The 18,169-nt window shown below is 41.0% G+C and overlaps 1 protein-coding gene and 1 long non-coding RNA gene across 6 annotated transcripts in view; both read right to left on the bottom strand.

Moving 5' to 3' along the window:
• FRMPD4 (FERM and PDZ domain containing 4) overlaps positions 1-18,169 on the bottom strand; it is a 210,646-nt gene that overhangs the window by 167,838 nt on the left and 24,639 nt on the right. The gene's annotated exons all lie outside the window — the stretch shown is intronic.
• LOC132591983 (uncharacterized) lies at positions 4,040-10,687 on the bottom strand. The gene is made up of 2 exons (XR_009557452.1): positions 8,620-10,687; positions 4,040-8,588 (listed from the first exon to the last, which is right to left on the bottom strand). It is a non-coding gene; the product is annotated as an uncharacterized LOC132591983 (long non-coding RNA).

Here is an 18,169-nt window from a genome sequence, read left to right as displayed (position 1 = left end):
TAGGCTGTTTCACAATCCACATCCTTCTCTCTGTGCAATAATGGTTTTTACAATAATTATTAGCTCTACTCAGGCACTCAGCCAAACTTGCAAAGGTACAAACTGTATAGTGGACACAGAGCCATGTGTGCCCACCAATTTCACCCACCCCCACTGTATGCGAGCTCAACCTCTTCCACTGCAAACCTTCATGAGGACAGAATACAGCTTGCGAAGATTGGGGGAGGGGGGCAGGACTAGTATGCTGTCTGTGCCATTTATTGATTATTCATCAGATACATACAATGAAATTTACGTAAGAAATTCTCCAATGCTTGTGGGTGTTGGTTAGTGAACAAACTATCAGCAAGTATGCAAGGACCAATGTATCACAAAAATATTTATTTATGGGGTTTTTGCTCAGATGACAACATTCATTCTACAGCCTCTATTAGCCCAACACATTTCAAGTCTTATGACTCTTCCTCAGGGGCAATCCATTTTGAAGCCATTTAAAAGATAACCAAAACTGTCTGTCACACTGTCTCAATGCAACTCTGAGGTCTCCTTTCTTTTTGTTTTTATATATGCATCCTCCTTTCCCCTCTTCTCTGATGATGCCGACTTAAACATTCAAGTTAGCTGTGGCTATTTTGTGCACTGTGCAAATTTGTACACCATGCATTGTACCACTGCATATTGTTCAGTTCTGTGCAGACCTATTATTTAATCTGAATCCACCTAACAGGAGTTGCAATGATGTTTGTAAAACCAGGAGTTCCATCCTACAGCTCAGTTCAAGCTACGATCACTTACCCAAGAATTCTGTGAATATGCCATAGTCTCAGTACACACAGAAAAATCCATTTTATAAAGCATTAGTTCATTCTCTAGGGGTTTTTTTTAATGTCCTGACTGCTCTGTGCCCTAATAATCTATTGGAGATTAGCAACATTACACAGCCTTGCAGAAATGCTCAGTAATTGCTCTGATATGCCGTGTCAGAATGATGTTATATAATAAGACACCAGCTCAGCAGAACATCTGAATTTATTTCAATTTCATTCTGGGGTTTGTTCTCCAATAAGTATTTCCCACTAGTCTTACTTAGGTATTACCACTGGCATTTAATACAAAACATTGAAATCAAGTATAATAAATTCTTGGTGATATATTCTTTTTTTCACAGACTCAGAACTAGAACACTGTACACTGAAACCAAGTATTTATCATTTTAAAAACATTGGAAATAATATGAAATTAAAACTATTGCATTAGACTTTAATACTTTACTCGGTTTAAGCTTTAATACACACACCAAACCATTTCTTCTACTAAGCTTCATGTTTTATCTTTGCTTTAGAATCATTCCCTTCCTTTTAAAAATTCCACCAAAAATGTGGAAAATACCTTTTGTCTAAAAGAAGAAACAAACATAAGTATTTCAGTTTTAATTTTTCACTTTAAAGAAGAATCCTTTATCCAGAGTAAAGTTTGATTCCACTTCTCTCCTGATAAGACCCAGAGAGCTAGAAACATTCCCTTTTGCTGCTATGGTTACCTGAAAAGTTAAGCTTGAAAGCTGTCCAAATTGACGCAATTATTTACAACTACTTGAAATGTGTCCAACATGTCATTATTTATCCTTGCAGAGATCAAGGTAAATAATAAGAATGAGCATAAGCTTCCTCCCAGTATTTACCAAAGGGCCACAATGCCCTTTTCTCATAGAAGCTTGTCTCTCCCACTGGTTTTAATGGGAAGGAAGAACTTATATGGGTGACACAATTGCAGAAGAGGAAGAAAATGACCATACACAAGTCAGTGGTGACCACTGTTGACAACTTATTCGGGACCTGAACTCCAGAGAAATAATGCATGGATCCTAAAGTGTCTCCATGTTAAATCATAGTTAGTTTACCAATTTATATGCCATGTTTACATGGTGGCTGCTATTTAAATCTGGAGCCATCCCATGCTGTACTGTTGGGTATGCATAGCAGCTATCATTCAACACTGTAACCAAAAGCTTGGGAAGTACCCTTCCACCATCCATCCATTGCAGTTCCAGAATACATGCCTGCACAACAGGACTTCCTCTCCCTTTGCTCTACCATCCCAAAATCTGTTCTGAAACATTGGTAAGAAATACAGAACACATTTGGGGGAGTGCAGGGAACATGCAAAGAAAGAAGAAATCCCATTGCACAGGCAGACCCAACAAGACAAATTTGTTGGATATAGCCTACTAAATTTCCAGCAAAATCCATCTAAATATAGAAAAATAATCCTTCTAGTCATGTGCACAATTGTTTATTCCCCACAGTCCTATCAAAATAGGACCTGTGGAGTCAAAGAAATCTGTCCCAAATCAGACCACAGAGCTTCAAACACTCCATCATAAGGCCTTCAGTAACATTCAAAACGAAGAACCACCGCAAAATAAAGCAGTGAATTCTATGTCCAAACAATACAAAAGGCCATTTAGAAATATACATATAAAACCTTGTCAAATAAATATGAATGCAATCTACCAAGGTAGCAACGACTTAAACACCACTCATTTCAGATCAAAAAGGCAATCATATCAAATCATTTGATTTTTATGCTGTGCTCCATCACAGATTTCCGAACAGGTGGCTACATACTTCAGATGAATCAAAGGAAGAATAACGGAAAATACTTTGCAAAGCAAACATCAATCCTGGTAGACTACATTAAAACACCAAAGAGATGATCAAAAGAAAATAGCCTGCTCTAATTTCTAGAAGAAATGTTCTGTTCTTTTTAACAAAGCATATGTATTCAAACAGAATGCACAGAAAAATGCCCCAACAGGTCTCAAAGAACTAGTTAAAATATATTCATGCAAACCTTTGTTATGGCTTCATATATGTCTATTGTGGCTTGTGGAGGGTGTCTGTGTATGTGTGTGGACCAGGATAGTATGTGCTTGTTCTCCATTATGCATTCAGTACAACTCTTCTCGAGTATGCTAGGATAACCAGCTCTGTACAGCTGTATGGATGGAGGTTCTTTCAGTCTTTATAATGAACAAATGGAGGTTAAGACAAATTAATCCACCGCTTACACATAGTCATATGATGTCCGAATAGAACATTATTAATGTCTTCTATTATCCCTAACATTATAGTGTATCCCTAAACTTGAATGGGTAATTGTTAAAGAAACTTTAAACTTGTACGTTTAGCCACCACCATCGGCCCTCCAGATGTTTTGGACTACAATTCCCATCTTCCCCAACCACTGGTCCTGTTAGCTAGGGATCATGGGGGTTGTGGTCCAAAACATCTGGAGGGCCGCAGTTTGGGGATGCCTGTCCTAGGCTGAGAGATAATATGAAAACCAAGCACAAGAAAAAATCATAATTATATCCAGAAGCAAAACCTCAGGGTGATCCATAGCTACTGAAAAGTTTCATGCTACTCCTTTTTTCACAAGACAGGGACATACTTCTTTTTCTATCACAACAGGATAGAATAGAATGAAAGAAAAGTATGACTGCATGGATCTACCCTAAAGTATCCAGTATAAAAACTGATAGTACTCATGTTTTGAATTGTGCACACTTCACTTTTTCCACAGTGCGAACTCAAGACATTTTGCTGCCTGGTGCATAGCATCAAATTTTAAAAAATCATAGCTACAATTCCAAATGATCTGTGGTGAGGAGCCAATATAGAGCTGTAGAATGGGTTTCACTGGGTGGTTTATAAACATTAAAACATTTGTTAACTCATGCATCAAGAGGAATAGGATTTTAAAATCAAAATTAGAAAGACTGTTTAACTTTACCACCAAGCATTTGGAGTGAAATGAACTTTTCAAGCCTGCCATTATCAAAGTAATATTGCTTTAATCTTTATTTTGTGTTAATGCTTGTATAGGTACAGATTACAGTTTGACTTTGAGGGGAAACCTACTGAGCATTTTGTATCTGAATAAGCTAACTATGCAGTTTTCACTTTTTCTCCCTTGAAAGGTGACAGACTGACTAAATTGTGAAGCCAAGTGCTTTCCTTATAGATTTTTTTTACGGTATATTATGAGAAATATCTACATAACCAGCTGACCTTGCATGTTTTCTTCCCTTGCAAAATGTAGTATGTAATGAAAGTTTCACTAAACCAATTAAAACAAATCACCTCTTCTTACTATGAAAAGCATGAGGTGAAAAGCTGCATTTTCCTGCTGATGTGAATTTTGGGCACATTGATCGGAATCAATTTTTTGAAAATACTTTTATTCAGTCCCAGAGTAGTTTCAGCTTGAGATATACATATTTTTTTTCTTCTGGTGGCCTTCCAAAAAAGAAAGAGAAAAGGATTGGAAGTAGACTTATAGTCAGTGCTCTCTACTTGAGGCTAGCTGTTCATAAGACATTTGGCATTGGAGAAACACAAAACATATTTAGTTATTCCAGATGACTTGTAAATTAAAATGTTACACAGGTTAAAATAATAAGTTGGATAATATTCTTTACTACTTTTATTTCTACAAGTTTCAGTGTAACCTGCAATTTGAGTTCACATTTTTTATCTGGTTAAAAGGAAGAAACAGATAGCACCACAAAAACACATGTTTATATATGAGCTGTACTTGCTTGCAATTACACGGCCAGTTGGCACATCCTGTTTTGCCTCCACATACACTACACTTAAGCAAACCTCAAGAATACGGCCAAATTTTTAAAAACAGGAGTGAGACCTCTTTCCCTTCTTTCCAGCCTCAGCTCATTGGCTATAGTAATCAAATTTCCGCAAGGCGAACACTCTCCCCATAAGGCACCTCATATGATGAAGCAAGAAGGCTTTGTGAGGTGGAAGGGGCAGTGTTTCTGGTTTCTTAATGTTACCAAATAGTGCTACACCAAAACAAGCAGCAAAAAGGTGACTTTCAATTACATACAACACAAATTTTAACCATTAAATAAGTTCTAAACCTACAGGATGAAATATAACTTACCCTGTACACAACCACATGACAAATTCATCAACATATCTTGCAGGCTTGTCCTAAAGTGACCCAGTACCAAATGGGAAGAAAAGCTCTGCAGGTTGCTTGTGTGCTTTCTGTACTAACTGCTGATCTAAGAATTTTTTTTAAAAAAAAACACCTCAAGATAAAAGTCTAAGTTCTTAATTTAACATGCCAAACACAATGCAGGTCACTTAGTTATACTTTCCAATTCTTTCCTCTTTCTTTTTTGGAAGGCCATCAGAAGAAAGAAAAAAAAGCTGAAATTACAATGGTATCAGCTTCTACCTGTGACAGCTTTAGTTGTGCTATGTTTATAGATAGATTATTCAGCACCACATTCTTTCAACTTTGAATCCTTAAAAATGACAACAGTGAGGTTCTCATAAAAGGATACAGAGAAAGTCAGATCTGCTATACATTCAGGCATTACCAAATAGTTTCCAGTTCTGTGGCAGAGGGGCATTCTTGTTCTCAATAACTGATCGTGCTGGCATGGAGGTCTGCATGTTTTTGACTAGTGCAAACCTTAATTTGTTTTTTGTTTTGTTTTTCTCAGAAGCTGTCGAACAAAGTATCAGCTTGCTTGGACACTGAGTCCTTGTTCAACTGTTGAACAAAAATATTGACAAAATCCCTAAATGTGTTTGCTTCTGATGTCTTACTCAATGCAATCACCATTGCCTGCCCATCAATTACTAGAAGAATGAAATCAGTGACATGTTCCACAATTCTTGGACAATCAATGTCAGCTTTAAGTGGGTGTAAAAGTGGCACCTTCTCTGTCTTGGACATCACTGTTCATTTCTATCAATGGTACAAATACAGGCAGAAGTTCATGCTTTAATATTGGTTGCAAGACAATGTGCCTTCCAGACTCATATGCCACTATTAGATGATGTAGACTGTTCCTGTCAGACTAGATTTCTTTCTTCACAGTCCTTGATGGTTTCACTTTGAGAGTCTTTAAGACATAAAGCTAGGGGTCTTTTCTAATGGCTTGAGATAACTGACATTGGGCTGTCCATCTTCTATCAATGCAAGTCACTAACAAAATTCATAACTTGCTAAGTCACTAACAAAATTCATAACTTGCTCTTCTGGCATTCAATGAATTAGTCTATTTTTGTTTCTGTCCTTTTTTTCCCTTTTTCTTTACTATTCAAGTACATCAAATAGTACTTCAGTACATTGATTTTTTTAGGTAAGTTTGTTTCAATTTCTCCTAAGCTCCTATACAGTCATATAAATGAGAAGCACTAGTTCAAGACATCAGCTTGTATTCAGGGCTTCCAACTGAGAAATCAACCTGGAAACTGTGGTTCTCATATTTTGAATGGTCAAATTAGTCTGTAAAAACAACCTTTCATCGTTTTCCAAACAATTTCTAAGAAATATAGCCCAGACTAACTTTTCCCAGTCTGGAGAGCACCATATTGAGGAAGACTATTATTTTGAAGTAGTCTTGCTCTGGTCTTCAGCCAAAAAGGCTCCCAGAATAGCTTATACAGTACTAAAATCAGTAAGAATGACCCTTAATTAAAAATGGATGTTTGAAGAAGTGGGGATGGTGACGGCAGCTTTCCTCTGCTTCCAATGGCCAATGTGAGGTGAGGTGGGTCCAATCATAGCTGGTGTAGCAGCAGCAGGTGGAGAAGGCAATGACTGCATCTTTTGCTCTCCCAATTCTCCTGAATCCTGGAGAATTTCTAAAATTAATTCCAAAAACTGGAACATGAGCGGGTTGGCACAGATTTCTGTTCTCCTCTGAGTTACCACATGCTCACAGATAGAGCAGAATACAAAAGAAACAACATTGGCATGCTAGTAAGTACAATTTCATTAATATTCTTATTTGAACAGTGTTTTATTGATCCTGCACACTCTTGCACACCAGTAAAACACATACAAAAAATTGTGAACTGCATGTACTATCAAATCATATGTGCTTCTTTAAAGTGTTCCCAGTGCATCATAAAACACCACTTAAAGAATATTGAGGGAATCACACCTATGATCAGCTGGATGAGGAGAGGGCAGAGGCTGGAGAAGGAATGTCACTCCTGGCAATGGTAGAGGAGTTCCTGGGCTGGGTCATTGCAGCATTCTCAGGAAGAGCCTGATATTTTCTCTCCAAATAATTCTTCAAAAACATTCTGAATTTAGATGTCAGATTTCACCCATCACCACCTTGCATTAATTTCAATTTATAAAGCAATCACATAATGGAATGGCCATGTCACATGGAGGTTCAATTTTAAAGCTAGTTGTTGATCTGCAGGAATCTTGATTATACCTAGTTAACTACTTAATAATATATATTTTTTGCATTTTAAAACGTATGACATTATAATATACTATTTCAAAATTCGCTAAGGTTTTACACTTGAATGGAAATGGATGCTCCCCATCCCAAACTACAAAATTTCCCTCCACCATTTTCATCCTTCTGCTTCCTGACTACAGATTGAAGAAAACTGAATAAAATCAGATTAAGTTAATCTGAAGCAGTTTGTCTGAAGTCATCTCTTCATGCACTTGGCTTTTAAAGCCCCAGATTAGCAAACCAAAGAAAACTTTTTCTGAGCTGCCATTTCAGTGTCATATCTACACATTTGTGTATTATTAAAATAAGCATAAATATATTGTTTTATATTGCTGCACATGGTCCAGAGTAGCTTCTCCCTCTACCCATTACAATCTTTAATAAATTGGTGAGGATGAGGGATTGTCCTCATAAAAAGAGGATAGACTGGCACAGGAAAGAAAAGGCAATTTGGCAGAGTCTCAGCAAATGCAGATTAAAACATGCAAGCTACTGCAGACAAGTACCAGGATAAATAACTCATTACTACTTAGAGAAGAGACAATAGTTAAAGGCACAACATATAAAGCTTATGTAAGAAAATCACATTCCCAGCTGCATCAGCTTTCGGTATTCATTACTGCAAAGTTCATTTTGTGTACGTACTAATATTGGGGGCGGGAATTTAAAAATTAATTCAACACTGTTTAGCTCTTGCATTGCAGCACACACAGCTCTTTTCTAAACAATTTGGAGATGCTCACGTGCTATTACACTTAATTTGTTTCCTTTCATTGTTGCAGGAGAAAATCAAACCAAAATAAAAATACTAAACTAACTGTAGTTGCTTTGTCATTTGGTATATGGAGCATTAAGAGTAAAGGAACACCTGTTAAGTAACCAATTAAATTGTGCATTGAAGTAGAAGTACCCCCCAAAAATCTGATCATCCCCCCTCCTTCCCCCAAAATTCCACTATAGCTTAAACTAAGCCACAGTCATCAAATCCTTTAGCTTATGTGGGTCTATCCCAACAGTAGATGGGTCCATTAACCTAAGGTTTGCCTACTTTTTTAAGGCCTTCTACATTCTGACAAATTTTATTTGGCTTGTGCTTATAGCTTTAAACAACCTCCACCATTTCCTTTATAGCATGCAGTTTATCTTATCTATTACGGGCAATGTTTTTTTTCTGGGGCTACTCAAGGGTACACAGTACTGGCACCTTTCTTCCTAGAAGAAAAGCACTGATTACAGGAGTCACTACTGTATAAGAAAAGGGGTTCTTCCCGAAGGTATGCCCTACCTATTGTAAGGTTTTATACTCCTTCCATCACTCTCATGGTTGGGTTCTTTCAAATATCCCTGTATGTGTTTTCCTTAAAGTCAGTTAGCATTTCAGAAAACTGGTTAAGCACAGAGGTGGATTTGAATCAGAATCATACTGGTCTAGAGTATTTGATGGCCAGTATGTTTTTTTATCAAGAACACAAAGAGATAGGAAAACATTCCAAACAAATCCAACTCAAAAGAAAAAATGGTACCAGCACTTCTTTTTTTCACTAGGTCTACATCGGTGTTACCAAACTGAGCTAGTCTGCAGACTTAAAGGTTATTCGGTTAAGGCTTACAGGTCCTGTTTGTGGGCTTCCCATAAACATCTGGTTGGCCACTGTAAGAACATGACGCCAGGCTAGATGGGGCCCCTGGCCTGATCCAGGAGGCCCTTCTAAAGGAATTCTAGCTTCAGCTGAAGTACTGTCATAGGCCACCATGACTGTCCATGTGACTTGTTAATATAACACCTGATCCTAGGAACTGCTTTGGCTAGCGTTCCCAAATCTAGTCTTCCACCACCACCTTTAAGAACACTGTTGGCTGCCTTAAAGCATTTCTTATTATCTCTCTTCCAAAGGAAACAAAGCCCAAAGAAGACCTTCCCCAAGCACTTCTCACCACTGGAGAAGGTGGGACATGTTGAACAATATTCAGCACCATGTGATAGAATGAATGAAACTAAATTAGTAGTTTAAATACACACACACCACATACTACTAATGTCCCTGTGGCAAACAGTATTCACGTGGCTTAAAGATGCAACAAGGCTCATCTTCTGAAATGCCACTACAAGTTACCCTGTCCTGGAAATAATGGAATAATCATTCAATCTTCTACCTACCCTTATTTATGTAGATTAAGCAAACCCAATGTGACCAGTGTTTCATTAGTCTCAAAGTATGTACTTAATGCAGAATTCTAGTCTCTATTTTCCCTTGTACTAACTTCATTCATACATTTAGCTATATTTTGTCCAAAGAAGTTGCCCTTTTTTACTTGTTTTAATTACTGTGCTGTAATCGCAGGCAGCAAGGCAGACCCACTCCTGATACAACAGAACCTGTAATTGGATCCTATTCTATGGCATTCAATACAAGGATTAATCCCGGCCATTGCTAAGCCTCTTAATGCTGCATGTGAGCACAGTACTTTTGTTCCTAAAGTAGATCCTATACAGTGGTGCACAATGGAAAATTAGCCAAACAGAAAGCTTGGGGTAGATTTATATCTTTGTCTTCCTCCTGCCAACCACTCCTCTCAAATCCCAAAACACATGACGGTAGCAGCAACCTCCTGGTTCAGTCGCCAATTATTTAACATGCAACTTGCACAGTACATGCTGACTGACCATCATTGCTCTCAGCTCTCTGCCCTTCTTTTGATTTTCAGTTCTTTTCCTTTAAGGTTGTTCAAACATTTCTAGACATCTGGAATGCCCCTTCTTTGCTACTTTTATGCTTAGCATCCACAATAGAAGGGCCGTGAAGTAGTAATTTAAAAGTCTGATTAGCATGACACTCTCAACGATGCCTTGCTGTCTTAAGCTAATTTCAATTTTTATTGCTCCAAAACAAAAGCAAGTGCCACTGTAATGACTAGCTTTCCAAAAGGGAGGCCATAATTACTCCTTCCATGGAGCTGCCAACTTTTTTTTAAAAAAAGTCATGAATTTCCAAGGCATGCAACATGCTTTTTCAAATGTTGCTGGAGTAAAATCACCACATAGAAATATGTAAATACAAATATAATATTGCGTTTTATATACATGTGCGCTCTGCCTTGTCTAGACACAGCTCTCTTTAGGACTTCTCCAATGCTTTTCAGTCTATCCACTTTGGGCTTCTGCCATATGCCCACTAGTATAAAAGATGTTTGAGCATTACTCTATAGCAGCATTAGAATATGAAGCAATATAGTTACACATTGCTTCAATACATACTGCGTCTCTTTCATACCATGAAAAAAGATAAAATAGGTATAGCGACAGAGGTACAGGAACCATTTCACTGTCATGCCCCTAAATGGTGATCAGCTGCAGTCCCAAGTAACTAGGAGAAACATTCCCTTTAATTCACGGGTGTCAAACCCAAGGCCCGCGGGCCAAATCCGGCCCGCCAGACCTTGTCATGTGGCCCGCCCTCTAGAAGTAGGGCCGGCGCATCCACTATGGCCAGGACCCGGCGGAGCGCGCAGCCGTGGGCAAGAGGGCGAGAGCGGCGCCCGCCACTTGCTCCGGGGCTTTCAGTTCAGCATGTTTGGGATCGATCCTCCAGCGGCCTGCGCCCCCACCGCCTCCCCACAGCCCCGACGTCAGGCGCTGGGCAGCCAATGGCAAGCCGAGGCGCCCGCGGCCGCTCCTCCGGAAATCAGAAGAGGAGCTCAACAGAGTGCAAAAGGGTCAGAGCCGCCCAGGGTCCAGGCGGAGGGGAAGTCGTGAGCTGGGAAGGCAGTCAGGCGCCGCGCTCCCAGCCTCACGCCCTGCCGAGCTCGTGGGGATTTGGAGGGCGCCAAGGAAGAGGCAAGGCGCCTCCCTTAAAACAGCCTTGAATAGAGCTCCTGAGGGAGGCCAGCCTCACTACCCGAGGCGCTTGGGGCCCGGCGAGCCCACGGCGGGCAGCGGTGGCCGGAGCAGTTATTCTCCCTCGCCTCCCTCCGCCATGGCTGCGTCCGACCCACTGAGCCCCAGCCCGTGCCTGCCTGCGAGCGTGACGGGGGTGGTGGTGAAGGGAGGAGACTGCAGCGGAGAAGGGGGGTGACGGAGGGAGTGAGAGAGGGGGCGGACGGGGACCATGTCCTTTTAATAAAAGCAAATCCAAGCCGTGTAGCTGACAGACACGCGAGCCGCGTCGCCAGCGCACTGGGTCCTTTCCCTTCGGTGAGTGCCGGCCGGCGGCTCCTGAGCCCGAGGTTCTGCCTTGTGCCGGGGCTGCCGAGGAGCCCCACGAGGGAGGAAAGGAGGCGAAACCGGCTCCTCCTTCCCCCCGCCGCCACCACCTCCCCTCTCCGCTGAAGCGCCTCCCGGGTCCCGCACGCTGAAGCGCGGACAGTGCAAGGGGAAGCGGCTGTGGCGCAGCTGCTGCCGCCCGCCCTCCGGAGAGAGCGCGTGTGCAGAAAGGGACGCGGCTGGCCGCTCGGTGGGCGCCGGCATCCCGCTCGACCAGAAGCCCGCTCCGCTCCGTAAGGCGGGTTTGGCTGAGGAGGGAAGCGGCTCTCCCATCCTGCTGGCTCCAGTCGTGTCCCCACCACCACACCGCACCATTTGTGTTGCTGCGGTGTCCCTCTCCGTGCACCCCGGCGCCGAGCGCTCTCTCTCCCCACACCCCTGCTGTCACTCTAGTTTCCGTGCGCCTGCCGCGCTTGGAGAGAGAGAGAGAGAGCCCCCATCTCCGCCGAAGCAGGACCTCCCCGCCGCCCCTGGGAGAAGGGGATGAAAATAAAACACAACACAGTCCCTTGTCTGTCTTTCCCTCTTTGAGTGATTTAGAAGAAAGAATGTTGCCCTTTCTTTCCAGTTGAAAATAACAGTCCAGAAAGAACAAAGTAATCCAAGCGGAAACAAAAGTAGCACTTTCACTCTTGCAATTGTTACATCACAATGGCTTCTCGCTGTCTGACAGAGTCTCTGCTCCCAGTAGTCGAGCGGCTTTTCCCAATTCCTCTCAGTTCTAATGTTCCTCTTTTTCCAGAAAGACAAAATTAGCTAGCCTCCCCCCCTCCCGTCTCACTTCCGAAACCTTTCACGTCCACCTTCCTTGCAATCAAAAGGCCAAGGGAAGGGGAAAATGCTTCTGATGGCAAGAATTGAGATGGATCCTAATGCATGTTTACTCTGAGCTTAGTGAGTCTTAGTTGAAGTAAGCAAGGTATGTCCAGGACCGCCACCAACCAGGGAATAAGCGAACACACAACCACAATTGAACAAATGTAGATTGCTGTACTCAAAAAGGAGCAGGGGGGGGGCTTCTCAGAAGGAGGACAGGAAGGACTGCAAGAGCCCTTTAAAAAGCGTTAGCATGGGGGGAGGGAGGGGTGTGTGTGCAAATCTCAGGCTTGGGCCGTGGTTTTAAGAGTTTGGTCAAAGTGTGCGTGTTTCAGACTCCCTCTCCTCCTCTCTCTCCCTGCGCCTCTCCCTCTCCGGAGGTTTAGTATGCTGGCTGACAGCTACGCTCCGATCTTTCCCCCTTCTGTTTGTAGGTGATCTTTCCCCCTTCTGTTTTACCGTCTCCTCCCCCCTGCTTTGATGTCTGTTACCAAAAATCATTTTTCAATAAATTGTACAATAATTGTACATTTGAATATCTACTTGCCATTATTCTGACTATGTTTCTGCTTTCAGAGCTATTTATTACTTACATTATTACAAAAAACAGTAATAATTGAATGCAGTGACAATAATTTATGATAATAAAGAGTGGACACATAGTCCTACAGATTCCACCGGCCCTTTGAGGGTGACCAAACTGCTGATGCGGCCCCTGATGAATTTGAGTTCGACACCCCTGCTTTAATTCTTTACTAATTTAGGAAGTAGTACCCAAATTATATTCCTTCTGCTGCTGCTGGAGCTTTCCACTCTCCCTAATTATTGGAGGACCAGGACCTTAAACATCAGAAGGGAGTAGCAGTATTCTGTAATGGAATCTGGTTATCAACAGATGTTGTGTGTTGTGTTCTGATAATTTAGCAAGGAATGTAAATTTATTCTCTAATCAACCAACCTGGAAAGTGTACAGAAACATAAGGGCCCCACAACACATCATCATCTCTTTCTTCTGCTCCGCCCATCTGACTGGGTTGCCCCAGCAACTCTGAGCAACTTCCAACAAAATATAAAGGGACTCAACAAAACATCAAACACAAAAAGCTCCCCCGGAACAGGCAGCAGCCTTCCTATGTCTATGAAAAGTCGTATGATTGTTTCTCTCTTTGACATCTGAGGGAAGGGCATTCAACAGGACCAGGTGCAACTACCAAGAAGGCATTGCACACAACCACTTTTGACAATCTTTAGATAGTGCTAGAATGCATTTCATCATTGTCTGTCAATTCTAGTTTTTGATGCTGCAAGGAGCCTAATATGCAATGATCCATTAAAAAGACAAAGTAAACAGAAGTTTGGACAGGAGATTTATTTATTTCATAAAATGCATATGCTACTTGACTGTAAAATAAAGAAATCTGAGAACAGTATGTAAGAAAACCCTGCTGGATCATGTAAGATGGGCAAGTAACCCATCTCCTCTAGCATCCTGTTCTCACAGTGGCCAATTGGATGCCTATGGAAGGCCCACGAGGATGACCCAAGTATTTTGCTCTTTATTTGGAATAAAATATCTCCCTTATCCCTAGGCAGGTAGTGAGGCTAACCATGCAGCTTCCTAACTTGCTATTTCAACACATAGGAGAGATTTCTGTGAACGTACCTTTGATTTCTCCTGAGCTTGAACCATTGTGGGAAGGGGAAGGGGAATGAATCAAAAATAAATAGTAGAGCCCTTTACAATGCTGTCTGCCCCACTGGTGGTTATGCACACATCAGCAGCACAGGGGGCAGGACTAGCCCTTACAAGCCCCCACCCCACCCCACCTTTTCATATGCACACAAGCCTTTCTATGTTCTTCATGTTTTTATCCAAAGAGACTGTGCACAATGCAGGTTGGCTAACCCTTGTGACAATCACAACATCTCCTCCTATTCTCTCTGGAAAAGATTTTAAAATAATAACAATTTCATCTGGTACTGTGTGCAAGGCAGAGCAAGGGATAGAAGGAAGGAGAAAGAGAAAAAGGAAATTGCATTTGATTTGGGGGAAGTATGCATGCCGTCTGGAAAGCAAAATGGAAGGAAAGCTGGACTTAAAGCAGAAAACAGCACACTGGACCATGTGTTGATACATCTGAACACACCCAATGTCCCTGTGCATTTTGCATTATTTACACTGTACATTTGATTGATGGACATCTATGCTCTAGTCCCATAAAGCCAAGTTGAAAAATCTAGGGATTTGTGTGTTTTTTTACTTCAGCAATTTAATCACATTTTATATGTGAAGTAATGGGTACTGAAAATGTTAGCCTCAAGACAGGAGGCAATCCATCATTCCTTCAATTTTACTGAGACTGACACAATAAATCTTCATAAGACTAAATGTATTTGCTGACCTTATTATGCTTAATTGCAAATTACTGTAGCAAAAGTATCAGGGTATCTGGTCAAATCACGTAAAGCTACATCTTATCTGTTCCAAGGCAAAGCAGTGAAATAAGCGAATGTTCTACTCTGTCACTCTGCTTCATGCTGAGTAACACTATGCATTAGTGCCAAAGGATATGAAATTAACCTGTGTCACCTCCCTTGATCCCTGCTGATAAAACATTTTTTGACATGTAAACCTCACAGTGTTTTCGGGATGGATGTTTTGGGTCTTAACCATTCCTTCCTGGGAATATTTACTATCTCTCCTTCGCTCTCACTCACTCATTTGTACAGAGTTAGAAAAAAGATAATTGGAAAGAGTCTGGGCTGTTAAACATCACCATTTGAAGATAAAGAAATGTCTACCATCAACTTTCTTCCAAGATACTGCAGCACACATCCTTTAAAAGTAACAGTCAATCCAATGTGTTAACAAACAGTGGGTGCAGTGTTTTAAACTGCCACTACACTTTCCTAAGAATTATGTTTTAAACACCAACCCATGTGGGCACATGTTCAGTTTATTTTGCTGTTCTTAATACATGTGTCTGCCTGATTATCAAATATGTCCAGATTCTGGTGTTTTCTACATTAGACTAGAATTAGTGGTGGAGCAGCCTATTCTCATGTAGCCAGTACAGGTCAACTCTTGCTCTGCAGACTACCCCACTGGGAAATGCTCTGCCTTCTGCTCTCTCTCTCTGTGGGGGAGGGGGAGCCTAGAGGATGAGAAGGAGGGTTAGAGAAAAAAATTGAAATAGATAAAGTGGGAGGAGCCAGAAATCAGTTCCGATTTGTATTTATGGAAGGGGAATGGTGAGGAAGCTGAAACAGGCAGAGAGGAAATGAGAGAGAGAGAGCACTATGACATTCTGCAATGTTGCAACCACCACACATGTTTGATGGGTACTCTGATCCCATCTGGTACACGCGCTGCCTTTTTATGCTTCCCACTGCAAACCACGGACTCTAGCACATATCTGAGAACTGAGTCCATTCCTTTGCTCAAACTTGTATAGAGCAGCACCAAGTCAACAAGAGTAAAGCTGAAAACAAATGGAATGGAATGCAACAAGAACTCAAACTTAGTATCTTTCATAGTTGCAGTAAGGGAATGAATACAATTATCTCCAAGTTGCAAGAGTTCCATGTTAGATAGAGAGATTAGATAGATAGATAGATAGATAGATAGATAGATAGATAGATAGATAGATCTCAACAGATATTAAAAGGAGGAAAGTGGTCTGGCCAGCTTTAATTCCTTTCAGTTGCACTCATATATGTACCTGCACTTTTCATAGCATGAGCTTCCCTGGCAGCAGTTCAGGCTCAGTTATCTCCTTTCTGATTTGTGCTCCATCTATTGGCTTAGCAAGGAAACATCAGGCAATCAAGCAACTATCAATTAATTTGCTGCCATTAAGAACTGAATTGCACTGAAAGAATAAAGATTTTATAAACAGCAGAACACTTTCCACAGAATGTAAGCTGAAAAGGGCAAAATCGAGGCAGGGACCTTAAATATAACACTTGTACAAAGAGTCAACAAGCAGGCAGTTTGTTTCAATGGAGCATTAAGATACTAACATATGAAGAGATTTGAGCCCTACCTACTGAATCATGCAGAGGGATCACAGACTAGTCATGGTGCTTCTAAAACTAATGCTTCGTGCACAATATGGTAAAGAATCCCCTTCTTAACTAGACACCATATTGTAAATGTGTCTTCACAATACATTTGTAAAATAGTAATGGAGTGGATTAAGTCTGGATTGAACCCATTATGCTATTTCCCATTTCATTTTCCATCGTTTTCCTAAATTATTCTTTTGTAAATTGTAGCTGTAAGCACAATAAGTTGCTTAATTCAACGTGCTTTCTGCCTTAACATCAGAGTACTATCTTTTTTTCCTTAGGTGGTCTGTTTTCAAGAGCATTTCTACTACCAATAGGTTGAAGGAAAATCAATGCTATGCTAGATGCAGTGATTAATTCTACCTTCAAACACTGGAATTGTCTTTAATGATAGCGAACTAAATCATATACCTATGAATAACTAACTTCATACATCCCAGAGTAAACTTCTCATGGAACACTGTAGGTTGGGGAAATAAACACAAGGTGTTGTATCCAATGCTGCTGTTTCATCCCCCTCCTCTTCCCTGCATCTGTATGCACACCCTCAAGGTAAGCCCCAGAGGGAGAGGGAGAGGGAGAGGGAGAAGGAGAAGGAGAAGGAGAAGGAGAAGGAGAAGGAGAAGGAGAAGGAGAAGGAGAAGGAGAAGGAGAAGGAGAAGGAGAAGGAGAAGGAGGAGAAGGAAAAGGAAAAGGAAAAGGAAAAGGAAATTCCCATGGCATGAGGGGAATAGTGCACAGCATTGGATATAACCCAAGGAGTCAGGCAAGAGGAAAACATATCCACCAAATTGTTCCTTGACAAAAAGTACAATTTCCACTAGCAACTTGATTTTCCAAACTAAAAGGGTGAAACCTGGTTGTGATTTACTGCACAAAAGAACAATCTACTGAAGTGGGGAGAATTTTACATCTGCCAAAGCACTGGGAAGCATTTTAGCTGCATCAGTTAATTCATCTGATACCAGGCAGCAAAGACAAGACCTGGATGGAAATAGTTGTGTCAGGATCAAAGGATCCAAAATTAAGTAATGTGTACACATTGTGCACTTATAACATATAAAGCAAGGAATCCAAATTAATCTGGAGCCAGTACCTCCTGATACTTGTGTTGAATCATCCATCCTTCTACAAAGTGGTCAAGAGATATAATGTAGGGATTGGGAAGAAAAGGGACTGTACTGGTGTAGGAACTTAAAAAACACTCATCTAGTCACAGATGAAGAACTGACCAACTGATTAATCAATATCCAAGTCAACTGATTTAATTAATCATATCAGTTATTTTATTTCCAACAGGAATATTCAGGAACAAGATAGTGAATGTCTCATGCCTGTTAAGGCCTCAGTTTGGGCACAGATGAGTCAAGGGAACTGGTTTCAAAAAAATACCCTGCATTTTTTTTACTTGTGGGGGTGGGAAAGCTTGGCATTTAATGACTTGATTAAATTCATATTAGTTGCTGTCAGGCTCATATTAACAACAGAAGAGCAATAGGACTCTTACTATATATCTTGGGAAAGGTAAACTTTGGGAAGCTGCCACTGCAGAGACACAGACATATATGCTGTTTATATGACATCTCCCTGGTCCAGAATGCAGTTTTGTTTCTCATACTAAGACTGGCAGTACAAGGACACTTAAAATATGTGACAAACTTCAAAAAAATAATGATCCACTAATGAGAAAGAATGTGCTAGCTCAGCTACCATGCCAT

This window comes from Zootoca vivipara, chromosome 4 (assembly GCF_963506605.1).
Source record: "Zootoca vivipara chromosome 4, rZooViv1.1, whole genome shotgun sequence".
Lineage (NCBI taxonomy): Eukaryota > Metazoa > Chordata > Lepidosauria > Squamata > Lacertidae > Zootoca > Zootoca vivipara.
The sequence above is the reverse complement of the archived record's forward strand: the minus strand, read 5'-3'. Positions and strand labels throughout refer to the sequence as shown.